Genomic DNA, 20,136 nt, shown 5'->3' with positions numbered 1-20,136 from the left:
AGGTTACCTACCTCACCCCATCCTCTTGAACTGCCAAACCCATCCCCTTCATAGGCAGCTGATGCCAACCCACCACGGACAGGACACATCCTTGGGAAGCCGTGGCCAGCGCCTGCACCCCAATAATGACAGCCCATCCCACGACATAACACAGGACATGTCCTCATGATGCCTTACCTTCCTCTCCACGAAACAGCCACCACGCAGGCTTAAATGCACCACTCGGTGCTAACCCCACTCCACGATGGCCCACTTTGTGCCAACACCTGTGCCAGGAGCTGCAATACAGGAGCTGACATGGGCCCTACCTAGGCCTAATCCATCAGCCCTTCCGCCAAAGCCCAACCCCAGTCCACACCCACTCACTACTCCAGCCACACCGGGCACTCAAGAACTTCAAAGAGCCAAACCAAACGACAGAGAGGGCCACAGGCCTGACCTGATGCTCCAGGCCCCAACCAGGGAAGCTTGCTCATTTTGGCTTCCAGAGCTAAACCCCAAAGCCTCATGCACAAAGCGTGATCCCGGCCAAAGCACACCTTTCCAAGCTGCAAGCTCACTGGGCCTACACCACCACACACTCCGCCTCTGAAGACCAGCAGGAGAGCCTGCCCCCTCACATTCCCTCAACGGTCTTTCAGCAGTGACCTGATATTCACACACGACCCAGCTTAGTGGCAGCCACAGTCGACCCTCAGACAGGAGCCCCTCCAAGTCTGGAGCCCTGAGTGGTGTTTGCATGCATGTCAACAGGGGACGCTGGCCCTCAGCATGTCTATGTTCTCTACATCCTGCAAGACACCCTTTGGCGGTCATTCCTCTGGCAATGGGATCACAACTCTACACAGGTTACCTACTTCTCTCCTCACTGTCCCATACGCCTGAGAGAGGAAATGTTGTGGACCTCAGATTCGATGAGGAGAAGGTAGAGTGTCTCACTCATTTTGTTCAGATTTTCAAAGGAATGCATACAAGGGTGTCATCATCGATCCAAGCACTGCTGAGACGATGCAGAAGACAACCGGGAATGCCATGCAAGTCTGCACAGGAGCCATAACCTCGTAGTACTCCAAAACCCTGGGAAATCCACAGCCCTCAGGCCACTCTGCAAGAGCAACAGTCAATCTACTCTTGAAGCCACTGGGCCCGTCTGAGGAAAATCTAATATCCAGTGGCATATCTTAGGGTGGGTGAACGCCTACCTTCCTGAGTCATCCGGGACCATGCTTAGCAACCTGCCCCCACCTCACTTTTCCAGTTCTCAGCACCTCCCGTCATCACACAACGCGAAAGTTTTCTTGCCTTTCCATACGGCCACCCTTGCCCAGCAACTGCACCTCAGAAGTGGACATAAATCACGCAGGCTTCAGAATTGGACCAGGGACAACAGAGAACGTGATACATGTGAATGATTATCTGGGCCTGAGCCTGGACCCTGCTTCCCAAGGACCTCTACCCTTACCGAGAACTCAATGTTTGTATGACAGCACGACTGCAGAAAGTTAGGCACGTACGTTGGCCGGTATATGAGAGGGTCTATGTGTGTGTTCAAGCGTGTGCATGTGTGTGACTGTAACTGCTCACGAGGACGCACTTCTGGGCTTCTTTGTGTTCCTCTGAATCTGCATCTTGGTGTCCGTGTGTCCCTGAGGCCCTCTACAGAGACAACGAACCGTAAAAGCCACAGTTGAACAGAGCACACTGGCTTTGGACACCGCACTCCCTGAACGGAGAAAGACCCCTTCAAGCTTCAAGAGGGGGAAGGCGAATTCTGAAACCCAGGAGCTTTTGAAACAGGCCATGGATTCCTGCTCTCCCACAGCCAAGCCTTCTGACCAAAGCACAAAGACCTAACCAGACTTGCCTCCCGGCCGTGGGTATGACATATACGTGGACCCGGAGATGCTCCCAGCTAGTAGCACATCTGATGTGCACTTGGGGCCACTTCCAGCACTCCCGGAGGCAAGAGAACCTCCGCTGGTCAGGCCGACCCTGACCTGCAGCACGCTACTGGCAAGATGAGGGCCGGCACCACTCAAGGGACTAACGAAATTCGGCCTATATGCCAATTCTCGCCAACTAGGCGAAATCACTTTCCGTGAGACCATGGGATTGCCCACCACAGGAAATGGTGGGCTTCAGCAACCATGACCACGGTTCGGACCCCACAGTCGAAGCTAGGCTACCATCCCTGCCATGTTTTGCCAGCACCCACGCAGCAGTGTTGGCTGCCCTGAACCCCGAGGAAACGCACAAACCCTGGACAGATTCTTCCTCAGTGCCCTCCTCCTGCCCACTGGGCAACTCGACCCTAGTGGAAGCCACAGACATCATGCAAACAGGGGGACACTGTACACCAGGGATTACAGACCGCAAGCATGTCCGCTTTGATGACACTGACCCTACCCCACGGATCCTAGCACTTCTCCACTGCCACAGCGACACTACCGAGAACCTCACAGAGATCAAAGGCACTGTCCCCGCGAACCACAGACAGATTGCCAACGGAAGACCTCTGCCACCCAAGGGGACCTGCCACCCAAGGGGACCTGGAAGCTTCAAAGGGCACAGTGCCTGTCTGCGGCAGCGCACCCGGCATCGCAACAGTGCCCGCGTCGCTGTTCCACCAACACACCGCTCCAGGTAAATCTCTGGCTCTTCGAAAGTCCTGCGTGCCTCACGGGCCGGACGCATCATGCCCTGTGGGAGAAAAACTTTTCGCTTTGCACATTCCCAAACAAGGGAACAAAGTGGCCAAAGGGCATGTTCGCATAACTCACCTATCTTCAAGGAGAGCGGCACAGACGCCTCAGCATGTCTATCTTCTCTACGTCCTGCAAGACACCCTTTGGGCGTCATTCCTCCGGCAATGGGATCACAAATCTACGCAGGTTACCAACCTCGCTCCTCACTGTCCGTACGCCCGAGAGAGGAAACGTGCTGGACCTCAGACTCGATGAGGAGACGGTAGAGGGTTCTCACTCATTTTGTTCAGATTTTCCAAGGAATGCATACAAGGGTGTCATCATCGATCCAAGCACGTGCTGGGACGCAGCAGAACACAACCAGTCATGCCATGCGGGTCTGCAGAGGAGACATGACCTCGTAGTACTCCAAAACCCTGGGGAATCCACAGCCCTCAGGCCACTCTGCAAGAGCAACAGTCAATCTACTCTTGAAGCCACTGGGCCCGTCTGAGGAAAACCTAATATCCAGTGGCACATCTTAGGGTGGGTGAACGCCTACCTTCCTGAGTCATCCGGGACCATGCTTACCAACCTGCCCCCACCTCACTTTTCCAGTTCTCCTGAGCACCTCCAGTCATCACACAACGCGAAAGTCTTCTTGCCTTTCCTGACGGCAACCGCTGCCCAGCAACTGCACCTGAGAAGTGGACATAAATCACGCAGGCTTCAGAATTGGACCGGGGTCCTCAGAGAACGTGATTCATGCGAATGTTTACCGCAGCGTGAGCCCAGACCCTGCTTCCCAAGGACCTCTACCCTTACTGAGGACTCAATGTTTGTCTGACAGCACGACTGCAGAAAGTTAGGCACGTACGTTGGCCGGTATGTGAGAGGGTCTACGTGTGTGTTCACGCGTGAGCACGTGTGTGACCGTAACTGCGCACGAGGACGCGCTTCTGGGCTTCTTTGTGTTCCTCTGAATCTGCATCTTGGTCTCCTTGGGTCCCTGAGGCCCTCTGCACAGACACCGAATCGTAAAAACCACAGTTAATACACAGCACACTGCCTTTGGAAACCGCCCCCCCGAATGGAGAAAGACCCCCTTCAAGCTTCAAGAGGCCGAATGCGAACTCTGAAACGCGGAGGCTGTTGAAAGAGGCCACGGATTCCCGCTCTCCCACAACCAAGACTTCTGACCAAAGCACAATGAGCTAACCAGACTTGCCTCCCGGCCGTGGGTGTGACATATACGTGGACCCGGAGAACCTGCCAGCTACTAGCACATCTGATGTGCGCTTGGGGCCACTTCCAGCACTCCCGGAGGCAAGACAACCTCCGCTGGTCGGGCCGACCCTCACCTGCGGCAGGCTACAGGCAACATGCAGCCCGGCACCACTCGAGGGGTAACGAAATTTGGCCTATGTGCCTATTCTCGCCAACTAGGCCACATCACTTTCTGTGGGCCCACAGGAATGCCCACCACAGGAAATGATGGGCTTCAGCAACCATGACCCAAGTTCAGACCCCACAGCCGAAACTAGGCTACCATCCCTGCCACGTTTCGCCAGCACCCACCCAGCAGGGTTGGCGGCCCTGAACCCTGAGGAAACGCACAAATCCTTGCCAGCCTCGTCCTCCGTGGCCTCCTCCTGCCCACGGGGCAACTCGACCCTATTGGAAGCCACAGACATCGTGCAAACAGGGGGACACTGTACACCTGCGATGACAGATCGCAAGCACGTTCGCTTTGATGACACTGACTCTACCCCACGGATCCTGGCACTTCTCCACTGCCACAGCGACACTACCGAGAACCTCACAGAGATCAAAGGCACTGCCCTCGAGAACCACAGACAGATTGCCAACGGAAGACCTCTGCCACCCAAGGGGACCTGGAAGCTTCAAAGGGCACAGTGCCTGTCTGCGGCAGCGCACCCGGCATCGCAACAGTGCCCGCGTCGCTGTTCCGCCAACACACCGCTCCAGGTAAATCTCTGGCTCTTCGAAAGTCCTGCGTGCCTCCCGGGCCAGACGCATCATGCCCTGTGGGAGAAAAACTTTTCGCTTTGCACATTCCCAAACAAGGGAACAAAGTGGCCAAAGGGCATGTTCGCATAACTCACCTATCTTCAAGGAGAGCGGCACAGACGCCTCAGCATGTCTATCTTCTCTACGTCCTGCAAGACACCCTTTGGGCGTCATTCCTCCGGCAATGGGATCACAAATCTACGCAGGTTACCAACCTCGCTCCTCACTGTCCGTACGCCCGAGAGAGGAAACGTGCTGGACCTCAGACTCGATGAGGAGACGGTAGAGGGTTCTCACTCATTTTGTTCAGATTTTCCAAGGAATGCATACAAGGGTGTCATCATCGATCCAAGCACGTGCTGGGACGCAGCAGAACACAACCAGGCATGCCATGCGGGTCTGCAGAGGATCCATGACCTCATAATATTCCAAAACCCTGGGGAATCCACAGCCCTCAGGCCACTCTGCAAGAGCAACAGTCAAACTACTCTTGAAGCCACTGGGCCCGTCTGAGGAAAACCTAGTATCCAATGGCACATCTTAGGCTGAGTGAACGCCTACCTTCCTGAGTCATCCGGGACCACGCTTAGAAACCTGTCCCCACCTCACTTTTCCAGTTCTCCTTAGCACCTCCAGTCATCACACAAGGCGAAAGTCGTCTTGCTTTACTGTCGGCCACCCTTGCCCAGAAACCGCACCTGAGAAGTGGACATAAATCACGCAGGCTTCAGAATTGGACCCGGGTCCTCTGAGAACGTGATTCATGCGAATGTTTACCTGGGCTTGAGCCCGGACCCTGCTTCTCAAGGACCTCTACCCTTACTGAGAACTCTTGTTTGTCGGACAACACGACTGCAGAAACTTAGGCACGTACGTTGGCCGGTATGTCAGAGGGTCTATGTGTGTGTTCACACCTGTGCGTGTATATGACTGTAACTGCTCACGAGGACGCGCTTCTTGGCTTCTTTGTGTTCCTCTGAATCCGCATCTTGGTCTCCGTGTGTCCCTGAGGTCCTCCACAGGGACACCGAACCGTAAAAGCCACAGTTGATACGCAGCGCACTGGCACTGGACACCGCCCTCCCTAAATGGAGAAAGACCCCTTCAAGCTTCAAGAGGCCGAATGCAAACTCTGAAACCCAGGGGCTTTTGAAATAGGCCACGGATTCCCGCTCTCCCACAGCCAAGCCTTCTGACCAAAGCACAAAGACCTAACCAGTCTTGCCTCCCGGCCGTGGGTATGACATATACGTGGACCCAGAGACCCTGCCAGCTAGTAGCACATCTGATGTGCACTTTGGGCCTCTTTGAGCACTCCTGGAGGCAAGAGAACCTCCGCTGGTCGGGACGACCCTGACCTGCAGCACGCTACTGGCAAGATGCGGGCCGGCACCACTCAAGGGACTAACGAAATTCGGCCTATGTGGCAATTCTCGCCAACTAGGCCAAATCACTCTCTGTGGACCCATAGGAATGCCCACCACAAGAAGTGGTGGGCTTCAGCAACCATGACCCAAGTTCAGACCCCACAGCCGAAACTAGGCTACCATCCCTGCCATGTTTCGCCAGCACCCAGCCAGCAGTTTTGGCTGCCCTGAACCCCGAGGAAACGCACAAATCCTTGCCAGCCTCGTCCTCCGTGCCGTCCTCCATGCCCTCCTCCTGCCCACGGGGCAACTCGAACCTATTGGAAGCCACAGACATCATGCAAAGAGGGGGACCCTGTACACCAGGGATGACAGACCGCAAGCATGTCTGCTTTGATGACACTGACCCTACCCCACGGATCCTGGCACTTCTCCACTGCCACAGCGACACTACAGAGAACCTCACACAGATCAAAGGCACTGTCCCCGAGAACCACAGACAGATTGCCAACGGAAGACCTCTGCCACCCAAGGGGACCTGGAAGCTTCAAAGGGCACAGTGCCTGTCTGCGGCAGCGCACCCGGCATCGCAACAGTGCCCGCGTCGCTGTTCCGCCAACACACCGCTCCAGGTAAATCTCTGGCTCTTCGAAAGTCCTGCGTGCCTCCCGGGCCGGACGCATCATGCCCTGTGGGAGAAAAACTTTTCGCTTTGCATATTCACAAACAAGGGAACAATGTGGCCAAAGGGCATATTCGCATAACTCACCTATCCTCAAGGAGAGCGGCACAGACGCCTCAGCATGTCTATCTTCTCTATGTCCTGCAAGACACCCTTTGGGCGTCATTCCTCCAGCAATGGGATCACAACTCTCCGCAGGTTACCTACCTCACCCCATCCTCTTGAACTGCCAAACCCATCCCCTTCATAGGCAGCTGATGCCAACCCACCACGGACAGGACACATCCTTGGGAAGCCGTGGCCAGCGCCTGCACCCCAATAATGACAGCCCATCCCACGACATAACACAGGACATGTCCTCATGATGCCTTACCTTCCTCTCCACGAAACAGCCACCACGCAGGCTTAAATGCACCACTCGGTGCTAACCCCACTCCACGATGGCCCACTTTGTGCCAACACCTGTGCCAGGAGCTGCAATACAGGAGCTGACATGGGCCCTACCTAGGCCTAATCCATCAGCCCTTCCGCCAAAGCCCAACCCCAGTCCACACCCACTCACTACTCCAGCCACACCGGGCACTCAAGAACTTCAAAGAGCCAAACCAAACGACAGAGAGGGCCACAGGCCTGACCTGATGCTCCAGGCCCCAACCAGGGAAGCTTGCTCATTTTGGCTTCCAGAGCTAAACCCCAAAGCCTCATGCACAAAGCGTGATCCCGGCCAAAGCACACCTTTCCAAGCTGCAAGCTCACTGGGCCTACACCACCACACACTCCGCCTCTGAAGACCAGCAGGAGAGCCTGCCCCCTCACATTCCCTCAACGGTCTTTCAGCAGTGACCTGATATTCACACACGACCCAGCTTAGTGGCAGCCACAGTCGACCCTCAGACAGGAGCCCCTCCAAGTCTGGAGCCCTGAGTGGTGTTTGCATGCATGTCAACAGGGGACGCTGGCCCTCAGCATGTCTATGTTCTCTACATCCTGCAAGACACCCTTTGGCGGTCATTCCTCTGGCAATGGGATCACAACTCTACACAGGTTACCTACTTCTCTCCTCACTGTCCCATACGCCTGAGAGAGGAAATGTTGTGGACCTCAGATTCGATGAGGAGAAGGTAGAGTGTCTCACTCATTTTGTTCAGATTTTCAAAGGAATGCATACAAGGGTGTCATCATCGATCCAAGCACTGCTGAGACGATGCAGAACACAACCGGGAATGCCATGCAAGTCTGCACAGGAGCCATAACCTCGTAGTACTCCAAAACCCTGGGAAATCCACAGCCCTCAGGCCACTCTGCAAGGGCAACAGTCAATCTACTCTTGAAGCCACTGGGCCCGTCTGAGGAAAATCTAATATCCAGTGGCATATCTTAGGGTGGGTGAACGCCTACCTTCCTGAGTCATCCGGGACCATGCTTAGCAACCTGCCCCCACCTCACTTTTCCAGTTCTCAGCACCTCCCGTCATCACACAACGCGAAAGTTTTCTTGCCTTTCCATACGGCCACCCTTGCCCAGCAACTGCACCTCAGAAGTGGACATAAATCACGCAGGCTTCAGAATTGGACCAGGGACAACAGAGAACGTGATACATGTGAATGATTATCTGGGCCTGAGCCTGGACCCTGCTTCCCAAGGACCTCTACCCTTACCGAGAACTCAATGTTTGTATGACAGCACGACTGCAGAAAGTTAGGCACGTACGTTGGCCGGTATATGAGAGGGTCTATGTGTGTGTTCAAGCGTGTGCATGTGTGTGACTGTAACTGCTCACGAGGACGCACTTCTGGGCTTCTTTGTGTTCCTCTGAATCTGCATCTTGGTGTCCGTGTGTCCCTGAGGCCCTCTACAGAGACAACGAACCGTAAAAGCCACAGTTGAACAGAGCACACTGGCTTTGGACACCGCACTCCCTGAACGGAGAAAGACCCCTTCAAGCTTCAAGAGGGGGAAGGCGAATTCTGAAACCCAGGAGCTTTTGAAACAGGCCATGGATTCCTGCTCTCCCACAGCCAAGCCTTCTGACCAAAGCACAAAGACCTAACCAGACTTGCCTCCCGGCCGTGGGTATGACATATACGTGGACCCGGAGATGCTCCCAGCTAGTAGCACATCTGATGTGCACTTGAGGCCACTTCCAGCACTCCCGGAGGCAAGAGAACCTCCGCTGGTCAGGCCGACCCTGACCTGCAGCACGCTACTGGCAAGATGAGGGCCGGCACCACTCAAGGGACTAACGAAATTCGGCCTATATGCCAATTCTCGCCAACTAGGCGAAATCACTTTCCGTGAGACCATGGGATTGCCCACCACAGGAAATGGTGGGCTTCAGCAACCATGACCACGGTTCGGACCCCACAGTCGAAGCTAGGCTACCATCCCTGCCATGTTTTGCCAGCACCCACGCAGCAGTGTTGGCTGCCCTGAACCCCGAGGAAACGCACAAACCCTGGACAGATTCTTCCTCAGTGCCCTCCTCCTGCCCACTGGGCAACTCGACCCTAGTGGAAGCCACAGACATCATGCAAACAGGGGGACACTGTACACCAGGGATTACAGACCGCAAGCATGTCCGCTTTGATGACACTGACCCTACCCCACGGATCCTAGCACTTCTCCACTGCCACAGCGACACTACCGAGAACCTCACAGAGATCAAAGGCACTGTCCCCGCGAACCACAGACAGATTGCCAACGGAAGACCTCTGCCACCCAAGGGGACCTGCCACCCAAGGGGACCTGGAAGCTTCAAAGGGCACAGTGCCTGTCTGCGGCAGCGCACCCGGCATCGCAACAGTGCCCGCGTCGCTGTTCCACCAACACACCGCTCCAGGTAAATCTCTGGCTCTTCGAAAGTCCTGCGTGCCTCACGGGCCGGACGCATCATGCCCTGTGGGAGAAAAACTTTTCGCTTTGCACATTCCCAAACAAGGGAACAAAGTGGCCAAAGGGCATGTTCGCATAACTCACCTATCTTCAAGGAGAGCGGCACAGACGCCTCAGCATGTCTATCTTCTCTACGTCCTGCAAGACACCCTTTGGGCGTCATTCCTCCGGCAATGGGATCACAAATCTACGCAGGTTACCAACCTCGCTCCTCACTGTCCGTACGCCCGAGAGAGGAAACGTGCTGGACCTCAGACTCGATGAGGAGACGGTAGAGGGTTCTCACTCATTTTGTTCAGATTTTCCAAGGAATGCATACAAGGGTGTCATCATCGATCCAAGCACGTGCTGGGACGCAGCAGAACACAACCAGTCATGCCATGCGGGTCTGCAGAGGAGACATGACCTCGTAGTACTCCAAAACCCTGGGGAATCCACAGCCCTCAGGCCACTCTGCAAGAGCAACAGTCAATCTACTCTTGAAGCCACTGGGCCCGTCTGAGGAAAACCTAATATCCAGTGGCACATCTTAGGGTGGGTGAACGCCTACCTTCCTGAGTCATCCGGGACCATGCTTACCAACCTGCCCCCACCTCACTTTTCCAGTTCTCCTGAGCACCTCCAGTCATCACACAACGCGAAAGTCTTCTTGCCTTTCCTGACGGCAACCGCTGCCCAGCAACTGCACCTGAGAAGTGGACATAAATCACGCAGGCTTCAGAATTGGACCGGGGTCCTCAGAGAACGTGATTCATGCGAATGTTTACCGCAGCGTGAGCCCAGACCCTGCTTCCCAAGGACCTCTACCCTTACTGAGGACTCAATGTTTGTCTGACAGCACGACTGCAGAAAGTTAGGCACGTACGTTGGCCGGTATGTGAGAGGGTCTACGTGTGTGTTCACGCGTGAGCACGTGTGTGACCGTAACTGCGCACGAGGACGCGCTTCTGGGCTTCTTTGTGTTCCTCTGAATCTGCATCTTGGTCTCCTTGGGTCCCTGAGGCCCTCTGCACAGACACCGAATCGTAAAAACCACAGTTAATACACAGCACACTGCCTTTGGAAACCGCCCCCCCGAATGGAGAAAGACCCCCTTCAAGCTTCAAGAGGCCGAATGCGAACTCTGAAACGCGGAGGCTGTTGAAAGAGGCCACGGATTCCCGCTCTCCCACAACCAAGACTTCTGACCAAAGCACAATGAGCTAACCAGACTTGCCTCCCGGCCGTGGGTGTGACATATACGTGGACCCGGAGAACCTGCCAGCTACTAGCACATCTGATGTGCGCTTGGGGCCACTTCCAGCACTCCCGGAGGCAAGACAACCTCCGCTGGTCGGGCCGACCCTCACCTGCGGCAGGCTACAGGCAACATGCAGCCCGGCACCACTCGAGGGGTAACGAAATTTGGCCTATGTGCCTATTCTCGCCAACTAGGCCACATCACTTTCTGTGGGCCCACAGGAATGCCCACCACAGGAAATGATGGGCTTCAGCAACCATGACCCAAGTTCAGACCCCACAGCCGAAACTAGGCTACCATCCCTGCCACGTTTCGCCAGCACCCACCCAGCAGGGTTGGCGGCCCTGAACCCTGAGGAAACGCACAAATCCTTGCCAGCCTCGTCCTCCGTGGCCTCCTCCTGCCCACGGGGCAACTCGACCCTATTGGAAGCCACAGACATCGTGCAAACAGGGGGACACTGTACACCTGCGATGACAGATCGCAAGCACGTTCGCTTTGATGACACTGACTCTACCCCACAGATCCTGGCACTTCTCCACTGCCACAGCGACACTACCGAGAACCTCACAGAGATCAAAGGCACTGCCCTCGAGAACCACAGACAGATTGCCAACGGAAGACCTCTGCCACCCAAGGGGACCTGGAAGCTTCAAAGGGCACAGTGCCTGTCTGCGGCAGCGCACCCGGCATCGCAACAGTGCCCGCGTCGCTGTTCCGCCAACACACCGCTCCAGGTAAATCTCTGGCTCTTCGAAAGTCCTGCGTGCCTCCCGGGCCAGACGCATCATGCCCTGTGGGAGAAAAACTTTTCGCTTTGCACATTCCCAAACAAGGGAACAAAGTGGCCAAAGGGCATGTTCGCATAACTCACCTATCTTCAAGGAGAGCGGCACAGACGCCTCAGCATGTCTATCTTCTCTACGTCCTGCAAGACACCCTTTGGGCGTCATTCCTCCGGCAATGGGATCACAAATCTACGCAGGTTACCAACCTCGCTCCTCACTGTCCGTACGCCCGAGAGAGGAAACGTGCTGGACCTCAGACTCGATGAGGAGACGGTAGAGGGTTCTCACTCATTTTGTTCAGATTTTCCAAGGAATGCATACAAGGGTGTCATCATCGATCCAAGCACGTGCTGGGACGCAGCAGAACACAACCAGGCATGCCATGCGGGTCTGCAGAGGATCCATGACCTCATAATATTCCAAAACCCTGGGGAATCCACAGCCCTCAGGCCACTCTGCAAGAGCAACAGTCAAACTACTCTTGAAGCCACTGGGCCCGTCTGAGGAAAACCTAGTATCCAATGGCACATCTTAGGCTGAGTGAACGCCTACCTTCCTGAGTCATCCGGGACCACGCTTAGAAACCTGTCCCCACCTCACTTTTCCAGTTCTCCTTAGCACCTCCAGTCATCACACAAGGCGAAAGTCGTCTTGCTTTACTGTCGGCCACCCTTGCCCAGAAACCGCACCTGAGAAGTGGACATAAATCACGCAGGCTTCAGAATTGGACCCGGGTCCTCTGAGAACGTGATTCATGCGAATGTTTACCTGGGCTTGAGCCCGGACCCTGCTTCTCAAGGACCTCTACCCTTACTGAGAACTCTTGTTTGTCGGACAACACGACTGCAGAAACTTAGGCACGTACGTTGGCCGGTATGTCAGAGGGTCTATGTGTGTGTTCACACCTGTGCGTGTATATGACTGTAACTGCTCACGAGGACGCGCTTCTTGGCTTCTTTGTGTTCCTCTGAATCCGCATCTTGGTCTCCGTGTGTCCCTGAGGTCCTCCACAGGGACACCGAACCGTAAAAGCCACAGTTGATACGCAGCGCACTGGCACTGGACACCGCCCTCCCTAAATGGAGAAAGACCCCTTCAAGCTTCAAGAGGCCGAATGCAAACTCTGAAACCCAGGGGCTTTTGAAATAGGCCACGGATTCCCGCTCTCCCACAGCCAAGCCTTCTGACCAAAGCACAAAGACCTAACCAGTCTTGCCTCCCGGCCGTGGGTATGACATATACGTGGACCCAGAGACCCTGCCAGCTAGTAGCACATCTGATGTGCACTTTGGGCCTCTTTGAGCACTCCTGGAGGCAAGAGAACCTCCGCTGGTCGGGACGACCCTGACCTGCAGCACGCTACTGGCAAGATGCGGGCCGGCACCACTCAAGGGACTAACGAAATTCGGCCTATGTGGCAATTCTCGCCAACTAGGCCAAATCACTCTCTGTGGACCCATAGGAATGCCCACCACAAGAAGTGGTGGGCTTCAGCAACCATGACCCAAGTTCAGACCCCACAGCCGAAACTAGGCTACCATCCCTGCCATGTTTCGCCAGCACCCAGCCAGCAGTTTTGGCTGCCCTGAACCCCGAGGAAACGCACAAATCCTTGCCAGCCTCGTCCTCCGTGCCGTCCTCCATGCCCTCCTCCTGCCCACGGGGCAACTCGAACCTATTGGAAGCCACAGACATCATGCAAAGAGGGGGACCCTGTACACCAGGGATGACAGACCGCAAGCATGTCTGCTTTGATGACACTGACCCTACCCCACGGATCCTGGCACTTCTCCACTGCCACAGCGACACTACAGAGAACCTCACACAGATCAAAGGCACTGTCCCCGAGAACCACAGACAGATTGCCAACGGAAGACCTCTGCCACCCAAGGGGACCTGGAAGCTTCAAAGGGCACAGTGCCTGTCTGCGGCAGCGCACCCGGCATCGCAACAGTGCCCGCGTCGCTGTTCCGCCAACACACCGCTCCAGGTAAATCTCTGGCTCTTCGAAAGTCCTGCGTGCCTCCCGGGCCGGACGCATCATGCCCTGTGGGAGAAAAACTTTTCGCTTTGCATATTCACAAACAAGGGAACAATGTGGCCAAAGGGCATATTCGCATAACTCACCTATCCTCAAGGAGAGCGGCACAGACGCCTCAGCATGTCTATCTTCTCTATGTCCTGCAAGACACCCTTTGGGCGTCATTCCTCCAGCAATGGGATCACAACTCTCCGCAGGTTACCTACCTCACCCCATCCTCTTGAACTGCCAAACCCATCCCCTTCATAGGCAGCTGATGCCAACCCACCACGGACAGGACACATCCTTGGGAAGCCGTGGCCAGCGCCTGCACCCCAATAATGACAGCCCATCCCACGACATAACACAGGACATGTCCTCATGATGCCTTACCTTCCTCTCCACGAAACAGCCACCACGCAGGCTTAAATGCACCACTCGGTGCTAACCCCACTCCACGATGGCCCACTTTGTGCCAACACCTGTGCCAGGAGCTGCAATACAGGAGCTGACATGGGCCCTACCTAGGCCTAATCCATCAGCCCTTCCGCCAAAGCCCAACCCCAGTCCACACCCACTCACTACTCCAGCCACACCGGGCACTCAAGAACTTCAAAGAGCCAAACCAAACGACAGAGAGGGCCACAGGCCTGACCTGATGCTCCAGGCCCCAACCAGGGAAGCTTGCTCATTTTGGCTTCCAGAGCTAAACCCCAAAGCCTCATGCACAAAGCGTGATCCCGGCCAAAGCACACCTTTCCAAGCTGCAAGCTCACTGGGCCTACACCACCACACACTCCGCCTCTGAAGACCAGCAGGAGAGCCTGCCCCCTCACATTCCCTCAACGGTCTTTCAGCAGTGACCTGATATTCACACACGACCCAGCTTAGTGGCAGCCACAGTCGACCCTCAGACAGGAGCCCCTCCAAGTCTGGAGCCCTGAGTGGTGTTTGCATGCATGTCAACAGGGGACGCTGGCCCTCAGCATGTCTATGTTCTCTACATCCTGCAAGACACCCTTTGGCGGTCATTCCTCTGGCAATGGGATCACAACTCTACACAGGTTACCTACTTCTCTCCTCACTGTCCCATACGCCTGAGAGAGGAAATGTTGTGGACCTCAGATTCGATGAGGAGAAGGTAGAGTGTCTCACTCATTTTGTTCAGATTTTCAAAGGAATGCATACAAGGGTGTCATCATCGATCCAAGCACTGCTGAGACGATGCAGAAGACAACCGGGAATGCCATGCAAGTCTGCACAGGAGCCATAACCTCGTAGTACTCCAAAACCCTGGGAAATCCACAGCCCTCAGGCCACTCTGCAAGAGCAACAGTCAATCTACTCTTGAAGCCACTGGGCCCGTCTGAGGAAAATCTAATATCCAGTGGCATATCTTAGGGTGGGTGAACGCCTACCTTCCTGAGTCATCCGGGACCATGCTTAGCAACCTGCCCCCACCTCACTTTTCCAGTTCTCAGCACCTCCCGTCATCACACAACGCGAAAGTTTTCTTGCCTTTCCATACGGCCACCCTTGCCCAGCAACTGCACCTCAGAAGTGGACATAAATCACGCAGGCTTCAGAATTGGACCAGGGACAACAGAGAACGTGATACATGTGAATGATTATCTGGGCCTGAGCCTGGACCCTGCTTCCCAAGGACCTCTACCCTTACCGAGAACTCAATGTTTGTATGACAGCACGACTGCAGAAAGTTAGGCACGTACGTTGGCCGGTATATGAGAGGGTCTATGTGTGTGTTCAAGCGTGTGCATGTGTGTGACTGTAACTGCTCACGAGGACGCACTTCTGGGCTTCTTTGTGTTCCTCTGAATCTGCATCTTGGTGTCCGTGTGTCCCTGAGGCCCTCTACAGAGACAACGAACCGTAAAAGCCACAGTTGAACAGAGCACACTGGCTTTGGACACCGCACTCCCTGAACGGAGAAAGACCCCTTCAAGCTTCAAGAGGGGGAAGGCGAATTCTGAAACCCAGGAGCTTTTGAAATAGGCCATGGATTCCTGCTCTCCCACAGCCAAGCCTTCTGACCAAAGCACAAAGACCTAACCAGACTTGCCTCCCGGCCGTGGGTATGACATATACGTGGACCCGGAGATGCTCCCAGCTAGTAGCACATCTGATGTGCACTTGGGGCCACTTCCAGCACTCCCGGAGGCAAGAGAACCTCCGCTGGTCAGGCCGACCCTGACCTGCAGCACGCTACTGGCAAGATGAGGGCCGGCACCACTCAAGGGACTAACGAAATTCGGCCTATATGCCAATTCTCGCCAACTAGGCGAAATCACTTTCCGTGAGACCATGGGATTGCCCACCACAGGAAATGGTGGGCTTCAGCAACCATGACCACGGTTCGGACCCCACAGTCGAAGCTAGGCTACCATCCCTGCCATGTTTTGCCAGCACCCACGCAGCAGTGTTGGCTGCCCTGAACCCCGAGGAAACGCACAAACCCTGGACAGATTCTTCCTCAGTGCCCTCCTCCTGCCCACTGGGCAACTCGACCCTAGTGGAAGCCACAGACATCATGCAAACAGGGGGACACTGTACACCAGGGATTACAGACCGCAAGCATGTCCGCTTTGATGACACTGACCCTACCCCACGGATCCTAGCACTTCTCCACTGCCACAGCGACACTACCGAGAACCTCACAGAGATCAAAGGCACTGTCCCCGCGAACCACAGACAGATTGCCAACGGAAGACCTCTGCCACCCAAGGGGACCTGCCACCCAAGGGGACCTGGAAGCTTCAAAGGGCACAGTGCCTGTCTGCGGCAGCGCACCCGGCATCGCAACAGTGCCCGCGTCGCTGTTCCACCAACACACCGCTCCAGGTAAATCTCTGGCTCTTCGAAAGTCCTGCGTGCCTCACGGGCCGGACGCATCATGCCCTGTGGGAGAAAAACTTTTCGCTTTGCACATTCCCAAACAAGGGAACAAAGTGGCCAAAGGGCATGTTCGCATAACTCACCTATCTTCAAGGAGAGCGGCACAGACGCCTCAGCATGTCTATCTTCTCTACGTCCTGCAAGACACCCTTTGGGCGTCATTCCTCCGGCAATGGGATCACAAATCTACGCAGGTTACCAACCTCGCTCCTCACTGTCCGTACGCCCGAGAGAGGAAACGTGCTGGACCTCAGACTCGATGAGGAGACGGTAGAGGGTTCTCACTCATTTTGTTCAGATTTTCCAAGGAATGCATACAAGGGTGTCATCATCGATCCAAGCACGTGCTGGGACGCAGCAGAACACAACCAGTCATGCCATGCGGGTCTGCAGAGGAGACATGACCTCGTAGTACTCCAAAACCCTGGGGAATCCACAGCCCTCAGGCCACTCTGCAAGAGCAACAGTCAATCTACTCTTGAAGCCACTGGGCCCGTCTGAGGAAAACCTAATATCCAGTGGCACATCTTAGGGTGGGTGAACGCCTACCTTCCTGAGTCATCCGGGACCATGCTTACCAACCTGCCCCCACCTCACTTTTCCAGTTCTCCTGAGCACCTCCAGTCATCACACAACGCGAAAGTCTTCTTGCCTTTCCTGACGGCAACCGCTGCCCAGCAACTGCACCTGAGAAGTGGACATAAATCACGCAGGCTTCAGAATTGGACCGGGGTCCTCAGAGAACGTGATTCATGCGAATGTTTACCGCAGCGTGAGCCCAGACCCTGCTTCCCAAGGACCTCTACCCTTACTGAGGACTCAATGTTTGTCTGACAGCACGACTGCAGAAAGTTAGGCACGTACGTTGGCCGGTATGTGAGAGGGTCTACGTGTGTGTTCACGCGTGAGCACGTGTGTGACCGTAACTGCGCACGAGGACGCGCTTCTGGGCTTCTTTGTGTTCCTCTGAATCTGCATCTTGGTCTCCTTGGGTCCCTGAGGCCCTCTGCACAGACACCGAATCGTAAAAACCACAGTTAATACACAGCACACTGCCTTTGGAAACCGCCCCCCCGAATGGAGAAAGACCCCCTTCAAGCTTCAAGAGGCCGAATGCGAACTCTGAAACGCGGAGGCTGTTGAAAGAGGCCACGGATTCCCGCTCTCCCACAACCAAGACTTCTGACCAAAGCACAATGAGCTAACCAGACTTGCCTCCCGGCCGTGGGTGTGACATATACGTGGACCCGGAGAACCTGCCAGCTACTAGCACATCTGATGTGCGCTTGGGGCCACTTCCAGCACTCCCGGAGGCAAGACAACCTCCGCTGGTCGGGCCGACCCTCACCTGCGGCAGGCTACAGGCAACATGCAGCCCGGCACCACTCGAGGGGTAACGAAATTTGGCCTATGTGCCTATTCTCGCCAACTAGGCCACATCACTTTCTGTGGGCCCACAGGAATGCCCACCACAGGAAATGATGGGCTTCAGCAACCATGACCCAAGTTCAGACCCCACAGCCGAAACTAGGCTACCATCCCTGCCACGTTTCGCCAGCACCCACCCAGCAGGGTTGGCGGCCCTGAACCCTGAGGAAACGCACAAATCCTTGCCAGCCTCGTCCTCCGTGGCCTCCTCCTGCCCACGGGGCAACTCGACCCTATTGGAAGCCACAGACATCGTGCAAACAGGGGGACACTGTACACCTGCGATGACAGATCGCAAGCACGTTCGCTTTGATGACACTGACTCTACCCCACAGATCCTGGCACTTCTCCACTGCCACAGCGACACTACCGAGAACCTCACAGAGATCAAAGGCACTGCCCTCGAGAACCACAGACAGATTGCCAACGGAAGACCTCTGCCACCCAAGGGGACCTGGAAGCTTCAAAGGGCACAGTGCCTGTCTGCGGCAGCGCACCCGGCATCGCAACAGTGCCCGCGTCGCTGTTCCGCCAACACACCGCTCCAGGTAAATCTCTGGCTCTTCGAAAGTCCTGCGTGCCTCCCGGGCCAGACGCATCATGCCCTGTGGGAGAAAAACTTTTCGCTTTGCACATTCCCAAACAAGGGAACAAAGTGGCCAAAGGGCATGTTCGCATAACTCACCTATCTTCAAGGAGAGCGGCACAGACGCCTCAGCATGTCTATCTTCTCTACGTCCTGCAAGACACCCTTTGGGCGTCATTCCTCCGGCAATGGGATCACAAATCTACGCAGGTTACCAACCTCGCTCCTCACTGTCCGTACGCCCGAGAGAGGAAACGTGCTGGACCTCAGACTCGATGAGGAGACGGTAGAGGGTTCTCACTCATTTTGTTCAGATTTTCCAAGGAATGCATACAAGGGTGTCATCATCGATCCAAGCACGTGCTGGGACGCAGCAGAACACAACCAGGCATGCCATGCGGGTCTGCAGAGGATCCATGACCTCATAATATTCCAAAACCCTGGGGAATCCACAGCCCTCAGGCCACTCTGCAAGAGCAACAGTCAAACTACTCTTGAAGCCACTGGGCCCGTCTGAGGAAAACCTAGTATCCAATGGCACATCTTAGGCTGAGTGAACGCCTACCTTCCTGAGTCATCCGGGACCACGCTTAGAAACCTGTCCCCACCTCACTTTTCCAGTTCTCCTTAGCACCTCCAGTCATCACACAAGGCGAAAGTCGTCTTGCTTTACTGTCGGCCACCCTTGCCCAGAAACCGCACCTGAGAAGTGGACATAAATCACGCAGGCTTCAGAATTGGACCCGGGTCCTCTGAGAACGTGATTCATGCGAATGTTTACCTGGGCTTGAGCCCGGACCCTGCTTCCCAAGGACCTCTACCCTTACTGAGAACTCTTGTTTGTCGGACAACACGACTGCAGAAACTTAGGCACGTACGTTGGCCGGTATGTCAGAGGGTCTTAGTGTGGGTTCACACCTGTGCGTGTATATGACTGTAACTGCTCACGAGGACGCGCTTCTGGGCTTCTTTGTGTTCCTCTGAATCCGCATCTTGGTCTCCGTGTGTCCCTGAGGTCCTCCACAGGGACACCGAACCATAAAAGCCACAGTTGATACACAGCGCACTGGCACTGGACACCGCCCTCCCTAAATGGAGAAAGACCCCTTCAAGCTTCAAGAGGCCGAATGCAAACTCTGAAACCCAGGGGCTTTTGAAATAGGCCACGGATTCCCGCTCTCCCACAGCCAAGCCTTCTGACCAAAGCACAAAGACCTAACCAGTCTTGCCTCCCGGCCGTGGGTATGACATATACGTGGACCCAGAGACCCTGCCAGCTAGTAGCACATCTGATGTGCACTTTGGGCCTCTTTGAGCACTCCTGGAGGCAAGAGAACCTCCGCTGGTCGGGACGACCCTGACCTGCAGCACGCTACTGGCAAGATGCGGGCCGGCACCACTCAAGGGACTAACGAAATTCGGCCTATGTGGCAATTCTCGCCAACTAGGCCAAATCACTCTCTGTGGACCCATAGGAATGCCCACCACAAGAAGTGGTGGGCTTC

The 20,136-nt window shown here is 55.3% G+C and overlaps 9 non-coding genes across 9 annotated transcripts; all 9 read right to left on the bottom strand.

Moving 5' to 3' along the window:
• Positions 1–900: 900 nt before the first annotated feature.
• On the bottom strand, positions 901–992 carry LOC132505702 (small nucleolar RNA SNORD116). Its single transcript, XR_009535500.1, has one exon. It is a non-coding gene; the product is annotated as a small nucleolar RNA SNORD116 (small nucleolar RNA).
• A 1,950-nt stretch (positions 993–2,942) lies between these two features.
• On the bottom strand, positions 2,943–3,035 carry LOC132505032 (small nucleolar RNA SNORD116). Its single transcript, XR_009535217.1, has one exon. It is a non-coding gene; the product is annotated as a small nucleolar RNA SNORD116 (small nucleolar RNA).
• A 1,937-nt stretch (positions 3,036–4,972) lies between these two features.
• LOC132505028 (small nucleolar RNA SNORD116) lies at positions 4,973–5,065 on the bottom strand. The gene has a single exon (XR_009535216.1). It is a non-coding gene; the product is annotated as a small nucleolar RNA SNORD116 (small nucleolar RNA).
• Positions 5,066–7,860: 2,795 nt separating this feature from the next.
• Positions 7,861–7,952, bottom strand: LOC132505697 (small nucleolar RNA SNORD116). Its single transcript, XR_009535499.1, has one exon. It is a non-coding gene; the product is annotated as a small nucleolar RNA SNORD116 (small nucleolar RNA).
• Positions 7,953–9,902: 1,950 nt separating this feature from the next.
• On the bottom strand, positions 9,903–9,995 carry LOC132505025 (small nucleolar RNA SNORD116). Its single transcript, XR_009535214.1, has one exon. It is a non-coding gene; the product is annotated as a small nucleolar RNA SNORD116 (small nucleolar RNA).
• Positions 9,996–11,932: 1,937 nt separating this feature from the next.
• LOC132505021 (small nucleolar RNA SNORD116) lies at positions 11,933–12,025 on the bottom strand. The gene has a single exon (XR_009535212.1). It is a non-coding gene; the product is annotated as a small nucleolar RNA SNORD116 (small nucleolar RNA).
• Positions 12,026–14,820: 2,795 nt separating this feature from the next.
• LOC132505691 (small nucleolar RNA SNORD116) lies at positions 14,821–14,912 on the bottom strand. The gene has a single exon (XR_009535497.1). It is a non-coding gene; the product is annotated as a small nucleolar RNA SNORD116 (small nucleolar RNA).
• A 1,950-nt stretch (positions 14,913–16,862) lies between these two features.
• Positions 16,863–16,955, bottom strand: LOC132505014 (small nucleolar RNA SNORD116). The gene has a single exon (XR_009535211.1). It is a non-coding gene; the product is annotated as a small nucleolar RNA SNORD116 (small nucleolar RNA).
• Positions 16,956–18,892: 1,937 nt separating this feature from the next.
• On the bottom strand, positions 18,893–18,985 carry LOC132505011 (small nucleolar RNA SNORD116). The gene has a single exon (XR_009535209.1). It is a non-coding gene; the product is annotated as a small nucleolar RNA SNORD116 (small nucleolar RNA).
• Positions 18,986–20,136: the final 1,151 nt, after the last annotated feature.

This window comes from Lagenorhynchus albirostris, chromosome 1 (assembly GCF_949774975.1).
Source record: "Lagenorhynchus albirostris chromosome 1, mLagAlb1.1, whole genome shotgun sequence".
NCBI lineage: Eukaryota > Metazoa > Chordata > Mammalia > Artiodactyla > Delphinidae > Lagenorhynchus > Lagenorhynchus albirostris.
This window is presented reverse-complemented; position numbering and strand designations above follow the sequence as displayed.